General features: G+C 39.9%; 1 protein-coding gene across 1 annotated transcript in view; it reads right to left on the reverse strand.

Moving 5' to 3' along the window:
- The window catches only part of dlgap3 (discs, large (Drosophila) homolog-associated protein 3), a 93,116-nt gene that overhangs the window by 31,748 nt on the left and 43,424 nt on the right, over positions 1–17,944 (reverse strand). The window lies entirely within an intron of this gene.

Here is a 17,944-nt window from a genome sequence, read left to right on the forward strand (position 1 = left end):
GCTCATGCCAGCTGCTCTGACCCACTTTGCTAACAGCTGAGTCTGCCCGCTCTCCACTGGGTCTGTAGGTAGTAGGTCAAAGGGTGTTTCAAATCAGTGAAATGTAAAATGTAACACCTGGAAAAGTCTAATTGATAAATGTTTTTTTTTCTTTTTACTATCATTTTTTATTGCCTGTCTGAAGGCAAGGTAGCTCAAAAACATCATAAGAGATTTTCATGAAGAGTATTAGGGAGACAGATAGGCAGGAAAAATCATAGCTGCATGATATATGCCCACTTCTAATCAGTTATCAGCATCTACAGCGTGGCTGGAATTGTTTCCACTTTGTGAGTCTGTATGTGAGTTATCATGGCAAGACGTGGCCAGATGACATGAGGAAACAAAAGAAAAAAAAGAGGAAATCAGGATGCACAAAGTACAGAGGAACAAGAAGACTGGGGGAGAGAACAGGAGGAAAACACTTAAGAGCAACGTACAATCACAAGTCCCCCAAAAAGTTGGGATGCTGTGTAAAATGTAAATAAAGACAAAATGCAATGAACTGCAAATCCCATGAACCAATATATTATTTAGAAATGAAATATTTAAGCTTAGAAAAAAAAAGTAGTTTTGAATTTAAGGGCATCAACCCATTAAAAAAAAATGGGACAGGGCCATGTTTACCATTGTGCAGCAATGGTATCTTTGGTTTCATGATGCACCAAAGCTGGTCAAAGGCCTGGATTCCAGACAGACCAGTTAAGCACCACAACTCTTCTACTACAAAGCCATGCTGTTGTAATAGATGCAGTATGAAGTTTAGCATTGTTTTACTGAAATACTGTTTATGGTGACAGAGTGGCCTGTCCTGACTAGAATTATTCTGTTCTTGAACACTGACACATATTCACATTTTTCAGTCCACTGGATTAAAATGGAAACTCTGCTCTTTATTTACTGCATTCAGGATGGTTTTCTTTCTCTCCTCACACAATCACTTAACTTGGGGTGAATATACACAGAGTTGACTGAATTAGCTGCTGGTCTGAAACAGGAAAATTGGTGTTGCTAATCTCACAGTTAATATAAAGCTAGCCAGCACCTTAACTTGTCTACCGTGTTAGCACTAGTCTGCTTCTGTTCAACGGAGGAGTGGAGGTTCTGATCTACCGTTGTATGTTTAATCATGCTGCATTTTTAAAGGAAATAAAGGAAATAAATGATGACAGCCTTTTAGAATAGAATGTAGCATTTTTTAACTTGTTTTTTGGATGCTAAGTAGAAAGGTAAGCTAGCTTTCTGCTAATAATAGCTTAATATTTAGCATGCAGTGAGATCCAATAAGATCATTTATTTTAATGCTTAGTTATAACGCAAAAACATGTACATTTGAATGTCATTTAGTCTCATCTGCGTATGTCATGAATTAACAGTTTTATATATTTCTCCCCATATGTTTTTCTACAGACAGTAGCTTAATGGGGGACAATAGCAGACAATCATTTGGACAAGGCAGGCACAGCCTTGGCTTTTACTAAAATGGGCTAGCGCTGCGAGGCAGTGGGTATTGTGTGCCTGAATACTGGCTTTGTTTGAATGCAGATACAATGAACCAAGCTAGAACGTGGTCCGAGGCAGATAACGTCAACCCATTTAAGAAAACAAGGTGAACTTGCATAGAACGCTTATAGAATTGTAGTCAAACAATAGGAAAGTTTTTGCTAGTTTGGTGTCTGCCCATATGTGCTGATACTTCAAAGATACTATTAACCACAGGCACTCTGCAAGTCCATAATGGCAAGTGGGACAGACAATAGTGAAATGTATGACTATGGGAATAGGAAATAATAGAGGATTGGCTCAGCTATGTGTTGGCATGCACTTCCTTTTTTTCAAGCCAGAGACATGCATGCTGGGAAACTGGCAGAAGGACTGATTTGCTCTTCTCAGCTTTTAGCCATGAATGATCTATTTTCATTTTTCCACTGTCTTTCTCCGATATGCACACAACCACACCACACACACACACTCACACACACACACACAAACACACACACACACACACTGTTCTCTGGCAGCCGAGTAACTGCCGTAGCTAACCCATCATGATCCAGAAAGAACCAGGGATGATGGGAAAGATTGAAGATTTCAAGGGTGACCTGGAGAAGAGGACCCATAAAAAACACAACTACAGAGCCAAGTTGAGCTACTGCAGCTCATTATCTCTGTGCATACAGAGAGGAGGGCACAGGTGGTTAAAAAGGGTGTGAAACATTAAGAAAAATGAGGAAAGAAATGTGTATATAATGGCTGTATTTGCAAGTTTGCAAGGCGCTGTAGACTTTTCAGTGGGAAGTGGCAGAAGCTAATATATAAACATGACGGTGCTGAAAGGTAGGTTGCACATTCGCATGAATGTGCGCCCACATACACACTCTAGATGCTGAAATAGTTGTTGGTGAAGGCAGTGGACAATTGAGTGGTGCTGGAAATGCCTATGAGGGACAATAAAGAGTGAGAAGGGAGAAGAAATGTAGCAAGAAGAACAGAAAGGTAATGCTAGAATGAGAGGCAGAGGGAACATGACAGTGGATGTGTGTGTGTAAGACAGAGAGATGATGGCCACAACACAGGGGAAATATGCTCCCATCATAAGGGCAAAATTGAAGAGTGCCTAGGGGGCAATTCCTCTATTGCGCTCTCTCCGTCTCCTCCTCCTCTTGCCCTGTTTTCCCATCTCTCGTCTTTCCCATATTCCCTTGCACAAACCTGTGTTCTCCCTTTATTCTTCTACTCCGGTCTCTCAGAAAAGGTTGGCAGAAAATGTTCAACAAAACCAACACCATTAGTTTAAAGGGGGCGCAGGGTTAGCACGACTTTTCTTTTAAAGCTACCTGAGGGATGTCTGTGTGATGGCAGTCCAGAATATATTATCACAGATATACATCTCTGGAATTCAAAGACAATTCTAAGCGATATGCTATCATCCGAATTTTCCATGGATTCAACATGCTGCTATGAAAACATCAAGTATTCTGACACAATGGGTAGTTTTCACTGCCCTTTGCACACTCCAGTGACCCATATGAGGATTGTGCTGTTTTGCATGCATGAATCTGTCCACTTTGGTCAATTCAAGGCACGAAAACAGTTTGGTATAAGGGGATACTGTGTCCATGACTAAGCAAGGTTACAAATAAATATAAGAACAGCATGCTGAATAGTTACTATATATTTAATGGTCTTCTCATTGAAGGTTGGAAGTATCTTTATCATAATATCCAAGGGAATAGTGGCTCACATAACTACTCATTACAACCAAATTATGCAGGAGAGCATCTGTAAATGTGCAGGACATTGAGCCTTGACGCATATGGGCTACAGTAGCAGAAGACCATACCAGGTGGCACCTCTGTAAGCTAACAACAGGAAACTGAGGCTTTGTGTAGGCTCACCAAAACTAGACAATAGAAGTTTGGAAAAATGTAGCCTGGTCTAATGAGTCTCAAGTTCTGCTGCAGCATTTGGACTGTGAGGTCAGAATTTGATGTAACCAAAATGAAAGCATGGATCCATCCTGCCTTGTATCAATGGTCCAGGCTGGCAGTGGTGGTGTGATGGTGTGGGGGAGATTTTCTTGTCATGCTTTAGGCCCCTCGGTACTGCCAGAGTATTGTTATTGACCATATTCATCCCTTTCTGACCACAGCATATCCATCCTCTGATGTCTGCTTCCAGCAGGATAACTTTTGATATCAAAAACATGAAATCATCTTGAACTGGTGATTAAGATTGATTAAGCTTTTACAATCCAGAGGAGTGCTGTGACTTGAGGTCCCCAGATCTGGTGACGTCAACAGTCACCAGATCTTAATCTTAAAAAACACCTTTTGGATTTGGAGGAACAGGAGATTCATATTATGTTCAAATTGGTTCTTAACCTAAAAAAATGGGGAACACTGTATCATAACATGTAAGCAAGCTAGTTGAGTTTGGATTTTTCTTATTAATATTAATAAACACCCACTGCATCACAAAGAATGCAGACAACATTTAGACTGTGCACTTAAGTATGCAGAGCAGTGCAGATCTGACGGTGAACAGTGTTCTTTTCCTCAACTGACAGTTCAGCAGTTAGACACAGATTTCAGGCGTATACTCTGGAGTTTTTATGTAGTTCAGCAGCCCTTTTCTTGCATGTATCTTGCACTCCAGCTGAGCTCTTGGAATTCAGAGTCTCAGTATCTGACAGATGATTTATATCGACTTATATCGAAGACCCCCATGAGAACATATCGATTCTGCTTCCCCTTCCCCTTCACGATCTGAACCCTCACGCTGTTTCCTAAGAGAGACACATGCATGAAACCTACACTTACACTGTATTATTTTTCTATTAGTATGTTACTCATATCCTCATTCCATCTACATAGTTAGACACTCTAATTTGCTCTTGGTCAGATCGTGCAGGTCTTTTGTAAATTAACTGCCTGTGTCTGTGTACTTACATTTGCACAATGTTAGTGCATCACCTGCAAAACTTCCATTCCTATCTGTGCTATTTTTGATTGCAATGCTATGCTAATTAGCCCCACTTAGCCCTTAATTGTCCATTATAAGGCAATGAACTTCCCACTTACTTTAACAGCCTCTTGAAATCCACTGTAACGACAATCCCACTATTAGCTGTAATGCATCTTCTACGCTTAGAAATGTTTTTAAACTTTAACATTAATACCAATGGAATCTAGAGCAGGCAAGAAGAATATTTAAAACTCAATGCAATGCTTTTGATAAGCACTTGCATCCAACCAGTGTTGACTGCTGACAGAAGTCTGTAACCCAAAGTGGCCCATAGTGTCAGAGCTCCTGGTATGCTGAAAGACTTAGGGGCATGGAAATAACTTCACACTAATTCCTTCTGTGCTTCTCATAAATACACAGTTAGTTTTTTATTTAACTGATGTTAGTTTTTTTTCTTGAATGAATACTTTAATTTTTATGAAAACTGTATGTGTGAGAGGACATCCTTCATGATTTAATGTGTCTTTAAGGCAATCCGTTGCCTGTTTACGTACAAATTATTTTAAAAACCTAATGCAATTTGACTTCCTGAATTTGCTGTGACTGTCAAGAGTTTTGGAGAATTTGAACACCAGCTAACTTATTCTTTATTTTCTTCTCGCCACCCTTTCAACCTTAAATATAAAAACATCAAATTGATAATGTTAAAATGCACTCCTCTCTGACCATCTCGTCTAACATCTATTAGTCTGATTCAGTGAGCTCGATGAAAAAAAACACACATTTAGCATTAAGCTGTATGTTTATGCCACTGAAAACAGCCTGAGAGAGCTTCTGACTGTGACTTAATGAGAAGGAAAATACCAACACCACTTAGCCGAGTGCTGCTCACTTGTAATTGGCCTTCATTTTCCCTCTCTGCCTCAGATAACATGTGAGGACATGAATGGTGTATTAGATGGGGATAAACAGGGATCAGAGGTGATGAAAGAACAATGTAACAGGCTAGTTCAAAAAATCCGCTGTCAGACATCAGGGGTTAACCCTCTGATGGTGAGTCCTTCGGTACCGACATGCACGTGATGTAGCTAGAGGCTAAGGCCTTGATTATAGTTTCCATGACCGCGAGCCTGCCTGGGTCAGAGTGACATAAATTTCGTCATCAGACTGAGAGAATGTGCGGACATCCATGTGCTTGCCAGTTTTTTGTGACTTTACGTCATAATGCAAGAACTGGGCATGTGCCCCAGGCGACGGACTTCAGGTGGTCTTCAAAGAAGATAACAGGAATGTCTAGTCAGCCATTGTGTCTCCATCTGTCCACAACAGAGTATAATCAAGGCTTAGGTGTCCCTCCCTCCTTCCTTAATGTATTAAGAGGGAGTACCTGACATCAATATTTTTTTTTAAGTTGAAAGATGAGCGTGGTACAACACCACATGAGGGGCTCCCAAACTGGATTTCATATTTCACCCCCACCTACTTATTACCTTCCCTCTTTTCTTTTTTTGTTTCCTCCTTATTTCTCCTCTCTTTAGTCAATCCTTTTCTCAGCTGTTACCTCGTCACTTTACAAATATCTTTCTTTCTCTGTACCTCCACCTCACTTTTTGTTTCTGCCACTCTCTCTATGGATTGCTTCTCTTTCTTTTCCCCCATGAGTACCTTGAGCCGCTTGCGTTGTTTTACAAACTCTCTTGACAGAAAATCAAAGGTAGATGCACAGACCGAGGCTTAGAAAAGAATTAAGTCACACACCAATGGCAGCTTTTATGTTTTCACAGTGTCATAAAGAACAACAGCCTTTGAATTGTTTTTTAAACCTTTTAAAGACATCTTTGCTTTTCGGGTTTGTTTGTTTTTTTAACTTGAGTGAGTTATTTTACTTCATTGGTAGCAAAAAGTCCTTCAAGAAGCTAGCTTCACAAGTCATCGTGAACTGCCTCAGAATACATATTTGGGCACTTTGTGTAATAATATCAGAACTAACTTAAACTTCATTGTTTATTGGGATACAATGAACAATCATACAATCATAACAGTCAAATCCGATAAAAAAATCTTCAAAAGTTTGCTGATTTTCCTCCATAATAGATTTTAAGTTTGACTCATTTTTGTTGTTTTTTTCCCTAAATTTGGGATTTGTTAAGTGCCAGGTCTCTCTTTTGTAGCATCTTATGAAACAAGGTAAAGAATGAACTTTAATTCTGAACTGCCATTATAAACTGGCAGGAACAATTTGCTCTTCCCAGCTTTTTGACACAAATGAAATTTCTTACTCTCCTTATCTCACATGCACAGACATAAACACAGTTTTCTGACACACAGAAGTCCTTCTCATGCAAATTTCGAATATCTACAATTCCCTGACTAATGAGCAAAATAACATCTGCTCTGGATGATTGCGTGATCTGATCAAAATGCTCCAGAAGTTCTTCTACATACAACTTGTACTCACTTTGTTCTACATTTTCTGAGATAGAAAAAAAGAAATGTCAGTTACTATATGAAAAAAATACACATAAAAAACTGCTTATGATGGTCTGGGCTTATTTGACTGACGGGTGAGCACCGAGATGCAAAAAATCACAGCAAAACATACAGGAGTAAGGACAAAATCAGAGGAAGTAACTCACAAATAATTATCACATAGTCACTCTGGTGGCAATTTACAACTTTAACAGTGATGTAGTTTTGATTCCCAGACACTTTAAAATCCTCCATGTGCTGCACATGCATGTACAGTGCAGCAATGTCCAAGGTGGTCACGAAGACTGATGAACAAACACAAACGCACACATACATCCATACATTCAACAGCCTTTTAACCAGCTGACTCTAGTGTTGCTAGGTTACTTGGTGAACTAGACTACTACATGTAGAATAAATTTGCATAAATATCACACAATTCTCAGTATACCATGAAACAGTGGAGCAGAGTACGCTTTGAAGAGTAATGGTGATGAGCCTTAGTTCATTTTCCGAGCGTAAATCTGTGATCAGGAATCAAATGTGTGTCTGTTTACTGATTTGAAGTACAAATTTCAGCACGTTTGAAATGCAAATAAAGTATACATGCAAAATGTCTACATGTATTTGCATAATGCATGCATGTCTGCATGTGTGTGCCAGCTTAGGCTTGTGCTTTGATCTAGGACTGCCACATTAGTTGCAGTGAAGGAACGTCTGCTCTCCAGACTTTTAGCTGTGAGTATACATTCATATTATTCATGTTTTATGCTTGACCGAGTGCAGTGCGAAGGCAGTCTGCGGACAGTCTCGGACGGCCTGTCTACCCGCAGAGTGTTTGTTGTCAGACAGAGGCAGTGTCACAAACATGTGATACAACTGATCTGTGGACTACTCTTGCTGGTGCTGTTGTTGGTCTATCAGTCAGGCACAGAGAAGAGCAAAGTTGTAACATACAATACAGCAAAGAGAAACTGAGAGGTTAAAAATAATGATGAGTGTCCACTGCAGCTACTCTCTGCACTGTTCCTGCTCTATTTTGGTTAAATTTTTTGCACTTGTCCTGTTCTTGGTGAACTTTGCTGTTGCAGACAGACAGATATGTGGGACCATAATTTATGCTTTAGTTACGATGGTAATTCTACTTCACCATCTTGATTTGTTTACATCATGTGACATCATATACACGACTATTGCTGACCTACTGCATAAACACACACAGAGCCTTTAATCACCATCCCTAGTGATTGTAACCGTGTTAATCTGGACTCCACTCCACGCCAACTTTTCAGCAGCATGTATACTGTAAAACATGGGCCAGTAAATCTCTGGACCTTCTGTCCAAACACCAGAGATAGATACAGAACCACTGCTCTGATCCCACTAGGTAGATAAGACCACAACCTGGTCCTGTTAATACCTATCCCTGTCCCTGCGGTTCAAACACTTCCAGCTGTAGCGTCAGGAAAACTGCAAGGCCTGCTTCAACACTGTAGACTGAGGACAACATCAACATACTATATAGACTACATCACAGAATATCTAAACTATATACAGTTTTGCAAACATGTCACCATCCCAACCAGGTCTGTGCACTATTTTCCTGATAACAAGCCCTGGATTACCGGTGACCTAAAGCCCCCGATGAATGAAAAGAAGACGGTCTAAGTGTAAAGATTGGTGGGAGCTGGAGACCAAACTCCAGCTGAACCGGTGGCCTCGACCACTGGCCTCAAATCAAGAGACCATCAGCAGCAGGGAAGCCTAGTCAGGGTTGCCCTCCTGCTGAATCCATTCTTCAGTGGATTCAGTACTGAACACCCCTCTCCACGCAGCACGAATCTTACCACCTCCTCAGCCACGCCCCATTCCACCAGTCATCCCCTGTGCCCCCAACCCTATCTGTTCTCAGATTCCTCTGGCTGTACATATGACTGTGACAGCTTGTCAGTTGAGGAGATAGGTGGAGCGACTACACCAAAGCAAAGCTCTGACTGCATCAGTCCAAGGGTCCTGAAGTTCTGTGCTACCCAGCATCTCTTCAGCCTTAGTCTGCTGCAGGAAAGTGCAGGAGGAGGAGGAAAGTGCCGGTATTGAAAAAAAAAAGCCCCTTCTGGCCTTAACAACTTCAGATATCACATATCATGTAGGTGCTAGAAAGACTAGATCTCGTCCAGTTTAGCTAGCAGATGAAATGTGTTCTCAACCTTCTTCAGTTTGCTTACTTGCCTCATGCTGGGGTGGATGGTGCTGTTGTTTACCTGCTGCAATGTGCTCACTCTCACCTTAACAGTAAAGGTGGCATTGTGAGAATCATGTTTTCTTCATTTTTCCAGTGCCTTTAATGTCATCCAACCATTTCTGTAGACTGAGAAGCTGCTCAGAATGTGCATCACCACTTCCTCTGTCTCCTGGATTACTGACTATGTGCCAGAGAGGCCTCAGTTTGGGGCACCACAGAGGATGATCCTGTTTACTCAGCACATCTCATATTTTAAGTAAAGCAGTAAATCATGCCATCTGCAGACGTTCTCTGATGGCACTGCAGTGCTTTGGTGCTGGTGAAGAGCTTTGTAGAGCAGAAACACCTACTCCTGAATGTCAGCAAAACCAAAGAGAAAGCGGTTGATTTTAAACCTACTAAGCCCAGAGACTGAAACACTGGACAGCCACAGGTACTTGGGTGCTCTCCTCAATTACAGGCTACACTGGAGGACCTACAGTGATGCTGTGTACAAGAAGGAGATGCGCAGAATCTACGGAGACTCAGATCCATTAAATCTGTGCAGCAAGATGCTGGACATCTTCTGCCAGTCTGTAGTAGCAAATCCCATTTACTTTGCTGGTGTCGGTTGGGGGGAGTGGAGGTGTTTGAGTCACTGAAATAACTACTCTCCATCATGGACCATCCATCGTACCCGCTCTGTTCCACACTGCAGGCACAGCAGAGCTCATTCTCCCTCAGACTTATCCAACCCTGCTGCCATATAGAACCCTTCAGGAAATCGTTCATATCGTTCTCTGTAAAACTCTGCAACAATCCTCCTTTTTGTAACAGATGAACACACCTGTCAGGACATAACACATTTCTGTACCACACTTTCTTGGTATTTCTTGATTTATTTATAGTGTAAATATTATTTATTAATGGCATTTAAAATACTGTATGCTAAAATAATCTCAATCTTATCTTTCTATTTTTCTTCAACTTCATTTTTTATTATATTTATTTATTTATCACTTTTTCTGTATATAAAATTTCACATCATAAGACCTTCCTATTGGCCTATGGTACTTTTACTATTAATAGATTTTTTATTTTGTGCATTATGCTATTCCTATTCTTTATGCTGCTGCTGCTGTAACATGGTAATTTTCCTTTGAGGGCTCAATAAATTCCATCCATTCATCCAGCAGCTTTGAGGGTAAAACTAATACAGAGGTAGAGCTGACTCCACTGCTTTCCTTCCCTTTCATTTGTTTCACTCCTTTACTTCCCCTCTTCCATTTTTTCTTATTCTTTATTATCCCCATCACACATTCCCTTCACACCAGTCTCCCTTACCTTATTACAGCCAACTAATATCAGTGCTCAAAGTGTAGTGCACGGTCTGCAGAGTTCCAACATTGAAAAAAACAACGGAGGACGCTTATTAACACTTAATGTCATTAAGGTGAAAAAGAAACAGTTTAGAGGTCACTAAATGGGATGTGTATACATCATTTAGTCAAAAGGCAGGCTGTGTCCGCTGTGCCACATGCTGTGTGCGTCAGTAGTCAGATGGATTTTACACGTGCACGTACACAGGTGGGAAAAAACACACGCACACAGCACACAACGCACAGATACACACAGAAAGATAAAAACCGTGTTGTGGTGAGAGTTGTTCTGTCACTCCTGCCGATAGGGACACAGCTGTGCAATAGGTGAGAAATAACAGGCAGTGAAAGTATTGTGTTTTGAGGCAGAGATAGTGTGTACATGTCTGCTACCTTCTACAAATGGCTTTAGTTGTACCCCATCAAGCCACTACCACCAACACACACACACACACATGGTTACGACACAAAGAAGGGAAGACTGAATGTGGAGCTCTGCAGGGTGCACACTAGTGGTTTTTGTGACTGAAGAGCCCCACTCATGTTTTACATCTAGCCATTTACCCTAATACTGAAAGAAAATACCCCAACAAGTGCTGCGGTAGGCTGTACTTCTCTGCTTTGAGTTCATATCTTGACACAATAAAAGCCTGATGTGAGATGAGAGCAGAGCTGTTAGCTTGGCACTTGAGACTTATTCTTAAGGATGTGGGGTATTTAGCTTTTAACTGCATTGACATTTGGCATACAAATATGAGGTTCTGGGCCATATTATAAACATTGTATGATCCTCATCCCAGATATGACTCAGAAGTGGGATATAAATACAATGTGAGCAGGTGCGCTCTCAATTCCAATCATGCTGTAGTGAGTAGATTAGTAGGTTTTACCAAAGAAAGCTGACAATTAAAAAATGTACACCTACGTGTACACCACTGGTGCTTCAACTAGGAGACAGGACTGAATATCTTACTTTGCCTTCCTAGTTAGACTAAAGAGAGAATAAGAAAAAGGAAAAAAAAATCAAAACCAAAACAAAAAACCCAAAAAGCTTTTCCTCAGGATTAAGACCGATTTTAAATGAGCTCTTTGGTCTTGATGCATGCTCAGTAATACAAACATTTCTAACCCTTCTTTCAGCACTTTAATGATTAGACATTGGCAATAAACCAATGAGAAGGCCCGTTAAATAGTCCAGAAGAGAAAGGGGATAATATTTTATCGGTTTATTTATGATTGGTCAGGATTGGTCAAGACAACCTGGTTAAGTTCAAACTGAGCATCAGCTTGGGGGGGAAAGACTTACTTCAAGCTTGAACATGGAAAAGTTATTGGTAGCAGATGGCGTGAGTATTTCATAAACTGGGTCGATCTCTCGGGTTTACAGAGAATGTTCTAAAAAGGAGAAAATATCCAGTAAGCAGCAGGTTCCTTGAGGCAGATGGGATACAGCAGCAAAAGAGCACACAGGGTGCCACTCCTGTGAGCTAAGAACATGAAACTGAAGGTATTATTCACACGGGTTCAACAAAATTGGACAACAGAAGACTGGACCACATCAAAGTGTTGTGGTGGGGTCAGAATTTGCCATAACCAACATGAAAGCATGGATCCACGTATCCTTTATCAATGGTTCAGGCTGCTGCTGGTGTCATAGTGTGGTGGATATTATCTCGGCACACCTAGGTCTCCTTAGTACCAAATGAACATAACTTAAATGCTTACCTGAGTATTTTTGCCAAACATGCCCGTCCACTTATATGATCACAGTGTACCCATCTTCTGCTGGTTGCTTTTAGCAGGATAGCGCTTCGCATCACAAAGCTCACATCATCTCAAACTGGTTTCACAAATATGTCACTGAGTTTGCTGTACTCAAATGGCCTGCACAATCCAACTTTGGGGATGTGGTGGCATTTGAGATACATATTATAGATATGTAGCCCTCAAGTCTGTAGCATTTCTTTGACACTATCATGTCAATGTGGACCAAAATCTCGAAGGAACATTTCCAGCACCTTATTGAATCTATGCCACAAAGAACTAATGCAGTTCTTAGGCAAAAGGAGGTCCTGCCCTGTACTAGCAAAGTGTAAGTAATAGTGTTGAGCCAGTCCCTATATATATATTAAGCTCATTTAAATTAATCATTTTTTATTTTTTATTTTAAAAAGTTATAAAAACTTATATATACAAAATACAAAATGCCTCTGTCTTAAAAAGCAGAATAGGATTTACTATTCCTCTTTATGTGTCAGTAATAACTAGACACTAAATGAATTACCTAAAGAGACTAATGATGCTGTTACATATGTGTAAATGAACTATCCCACTTTGGGGATCTACCTCTGGACCCTGTGAAGCTGCAGTAACTTAATAAACTCAAACAGGTGGAAGCAACAAAGCCAACACTGGGTATCGTTAATATTTTGTCAGATCAGTTACAATTCATCCGTGAGACTCATTAACAACATCTTACAGATGGACAAGTCTGTGAGCCTCTGGCAAATCAAGCATGTAAAATTTATTTTGCATATTTGATGTTTATAGTCTTGGTTAACTGTGTTGAGCTTCTTAATTCATGAGTGAACATGCTGTCATTTACTCATTAGCAGTAAACACAAAGTACCACTGTTACCATTAATAGTGTGCTGACAGGGAGTACAAACAGAGAGCATGTTTCTCCCATATTAGCTTCTCTTCACTGGCTCTCTGTTAAATCCAGAATTGAATTTAAAAACTTCTCCTCACATACAAGGTCTTGAATAATCAGACACCATCTTATCCTAAAGACAAGATCATCATCCCAATAGAGCACTTTGCTCTCAGACTGTGGGTATTTAAAAGCAGAATGGGAGGCAGAGCCTTCAGCTTTCAGGCCCCTCTTCTGTGGAACCAGCTCCCAAACGTGGGAGACAGACAACCCTCTTTACTTTTACCATTATGCTCAAAACTTTTCTTTTTGATATGGCTTATAGTTTGGGCTGGATCAGGTAACCCACAATCCTCCCTGAGTTGCCCTGCTATAGGCCTATGGTGCTGGGATCTTCCCGCTGAGTGTTTCATCTTCATTCATCATTTTTTAATGTGTTTATACACCACTCCACATATCCACAGTATGTCTTTTGTCTTGTGTCCCTCCCCTAGCCCCAACTGGTGATTGCAGATGGCCACATCTCTCTGAGCCTGGTTCTGCCGGAGGTTTCTTCCTGTAAAAGGGAGTTTTTCTTTCCCACTGTTGCCAAGCGCTTGCTTACAGGAGGTCATTTGACTGTTTGGGTTTTCTCTGCATTTTTATGAGGTCTTTACCTTACAACATAAACCACCTTAAAGAGACTGTCATTGTGATTTGGTTTTCTATAAATAAAACTGAATTGAAACTTAAAGTGAAAAGGTGGATGAAATCCCCCAAACCAGCCAAGAGGTGTGAAGGTAGTGCAGGCTACAAAAAAGCTAAAAGAAATAAGGCAGAAAGACCTAATATAGCTATGGCCATTGGACATCTAATGTGCAGAAACATGCACTGGCACGACTTGGTTTCAATTATGTAAAACACATAATTAGAAGTGTTGAAAGGTCTTAAGGGTTGGCATTCAAAAACCTGAAAGATTCGCAACTACCAGCCAATTAGAGCAAAGGCTGATTGCTTTTTATGTGCAACACATGTGAGCATTTATTAGCCTGCATCAGGTGTTGAGAAAAAAAGCTACAATGGTATCCACAGGTATAAAAAGACCTCTAGGACATTACAGCGGTCCTGAGAATGGTCTCATTTACAAAGGTGCCAATATATTCCAGCACTAGAGACTTTTGCTTCCGGTAGAGATGAGTGATCTATGTAATTCCACCACTGCTTACATGCAGCGTTGCCAGACAATCGTAATCTGTTTCACTTAGAGATGAATTTGTTCCTGCTGAAACGTGGCTGCTTCTTGTTATTACTGTACTCTTTTGTGTCAAGTGTGCGTCAGAGAAAGAAAAGAGAGAGCGAGAGACAGGAAGCACATGAAGGGGAAAGAAAAAAATCCTTGAAATCCAGTCCATCTAACATCCAGAGGTTGCAGCTGTGTGCCATATGAACGTGTGTGCTCAATTGATATTCATCACAGAGACGAGCATTTCTATTATCCGAATATTATCGAAATCAAATTAACTGAGGGTAATTTCAGTTCTGTAATAGATAGCATCTAATGTGATACGCACATTGCCATGTAAGAATACAAAGAAAAAGACAGATTGTTACCCAGCGCTTGAAAAATCTGACATTTAGTCATGTCAGCTTTTGAATTTCATAAACTGGTGTTTCAGTTTATAGTCACCCTCCCCAAATAACACACAGTGAAAAGTCACCAGCGGTATAAATAGAAATGGTTCCTCATTCATACAGTCACCATTCATGGTTAAAAATCAATGAAAATGCTCACATTCAGAGAGATTTAAAAAGACAGAGAGTGACATTCAGAAGTCATTCATTGACGACGCAGACAAAGGGAGAAGTACTGCAAAGGAGGAGAAGTGAAGAGACAAAAAATAAAAAATCCTGCTATTGTTCGCACTCTCATTATGAAGTAGGAAATCAGCGCAATCTAACCGGGCAAAACAATGAGAGCAGGCGAGCGCGAGAACGAAGAGAAGAGGGAAAACAGGAGATAATGAAGACTTCATTAATCAGCGCTGATACAAGCCCTCGTTTATCATGCCATTGTTGAAACCAATACAAATATAACTGCTGAGATGTCCTTAAGAAACGCCTGATTGTGGAAACTTTTCTACCTGCTGTAGCACTGACATAATCTATAAAACTCTCATAAGCAATCAAAAGAAAAAAGTCTAAATTTACAGGTGTTATAAATAGAAGATTTGCAATCAATTCAGTAGAGTAGAATGGGAAGATCTCAGTGCAGGGGTGAAAGGAACGAGAGGATCTCCCTGCTGTTTGTGGCTCACTGTGCCTTTGATTTTTATTTTTTTATAGCAATCAAAACTGCCAGTTCAATAAAATGTTAGTGAGATAAAATGAAAATGAGTCTGCAGATCTAATAAAATTGTCAAAGAAAAGATCAAACAGACCAGTCGAGTTTGCGTCGGCTTATCTGGGATGAATAATGCAAGAAAGCTCATTTTGTTTTTGGGTGGGCTTCTAAAAAAGATGTGAGAGCCTGGAATGTTCTTCTGCAGTCATGTAGTTATATAAAAATATATTTATGGCCTCCATGGAATACCTTACCCTTAAATTATGCATGCTAAGATTCCTGTCAATGTTTATGTAACCTTAAAAAGGTTGGTAATTTCTTTTAGACCGGATAGAATTACATAAGCTAAAAACACACAAACCACACTTTTACAAATGCCCGTTGCTCCATTGTTTCTCGTATTTTGACATATAACACCAGTGATTTGTGTCACGCCTGAAACAATAATAATTCCAGAATTGTGTTATTATGTAAGTCCAACAGCTTAACTACCCAATTAGTTTGCAGATATCTGATAATGATTATTATGTAATAATAAAATAATAGCTACACCTGAGGTCTAATTCTTTGCCAGATACAGAATAAGAATATTAATAATAATGATAATAATAATAATAATAATAATAATAATAATAATAATAATGAAAAGTCTCTGTGGAAGTGTATCTGCATTCCTTTGAGTAATGTTCATAAATACAGAAATGAATGTTTGTATAGAATTTCAGCTGAAAGTGGCACATTGAAACAAACTTGATACTGTTATTAGAGGTATTTTGTAATAAAAAACTATGCTGATGTAGGACAGATGATGAGCATAAACTGCAGGACTTCTAGGAAATCACTAATATAACCAGAAGATGCTAGAAGAGGTCAGGACTTTAGATTTTAGAGCTTTGTCAGATAAACACTCATCAACTTATAGTAAACACACAGCTGATCCAAACTTATTAAACTTCTTCATCTTCTGGGAATCACAGATATCTTTAAAAACAGCTGCTGCAAGTCAGTCTGGACTAAAGTTGTTGACCAGTGTTTCCCTCACAGGGTTAAATAAAGTTTGATCTGGCTGAAAAGCCGCAACATAAATATGGAGACTAATACCAGAATTTCACAGAGAAGAGGTTTTATTTTAAATTACATAACAAATTGGCTAAAATAGCTGGTACCACTAAGACAAAGACTAGTGAGCCTGCCTCAGGTATGCCTTTATCCACACCTGACTAGGTGTGATCAATTAGCAACAGCTGAACACTCTTGCACTGCAAAGAGGTTAGGGGCTGCAGAGAGGCGTAACAATCCGATGATGACGAACACACCTATTGTTATTATTTTTGGCACTTGGTCTGTCTGTACACTCCTCTATGGTCTTTCACATCATTCACTTCTCTTCCTGTTAAAAGAGAGTTCTTCCTTCCCACTGTCACCAAGTGCTGCTCATAGAGGATTGCTTGATCAGAGATTGGGGTTCTCTCTCTAAATTCGTAAGGACTTTATGTTACAATATAAAGACGGATAACTTGGTGTGAACTTGCAGTTACAAATAAATTAAACTCAATTAAAAAAAAAAAAATTTAAATCAAATTCACACAGTACTTTATGAGACAGCTTGGCTTTCAGTTATGAGTTAAGTTAGTGAGTGCATTAAAGAATTTAAGTGTCTTCTAGTAGAAGAAGACAGAAGTGATTGGAAAGTTGCACAAATACACATAAAGCAGAGAGTTGGGTTTTTGTGTGTGTTGGTGGTGGGGGTGTTGGGGGGGACTTTTTATGCCTTATAAAGCTCACAATAAGACTTGATCTTAAGCTGCTACAGGGCACTTCAATCTTTTGTTAAACCCCTACTTGTGGTGACTTCTTTTAAACTGCATGTCGAAGTTCACATCACAGGTCTCGAGCGACGATAACCCCTCTGTCTTCAAAAAAATAGAGTGTGATAAAACTGTACTCACAGCTCGCCTTTAAATGAGCCCGAGAGTCTCTCGACTGGAATGAAATCAGATGGCAAGGTCATGGGGGTCACAGATTTTATTTCAGAGGATACCTCATCTAGAATCAAACACTAATTGATAACTAATTATCTCTAAAAGTAGGCTAGGTTTAATAATGAAATCTGGCTGCGTGCGCTCTTGATTAACGAGGTCTGTTGCATCTGTCCTGCTTTTTGAGGAAGCCTCTGTTCTTATAGAGCCAACTGCAGATCCACAGATAATCAGGATCATGGAAGTAGTGAAGAGGAAAACACTAATGAATGCTAATGAGGGAAGAACTCATGGAAACAACCACTTGATTAGCTGTCTGACTTGCAGTAGTGGAAGATGATGTGCCCGTGATTTGTGTGTTTCCAAAGGTGAAATTGAATTCTGTGTGGGAGTGAATGCACATACGTACTGTTTTGT

Source organism: Oreochromis aureus, linkage group 22 (assembly GCF_013358895.1).
Source record: "Oreochromis aureus strain Israel breed Guangdong linkage group 22, ZZ_aureus, whole genome shotgun sequence".
Lineage (NCBI taxonomy): Eukaryota > Metazoa > Chordata > Actinopteri > Cichliformes > Cichlidae > Oreochromis > Oreochromis aureus.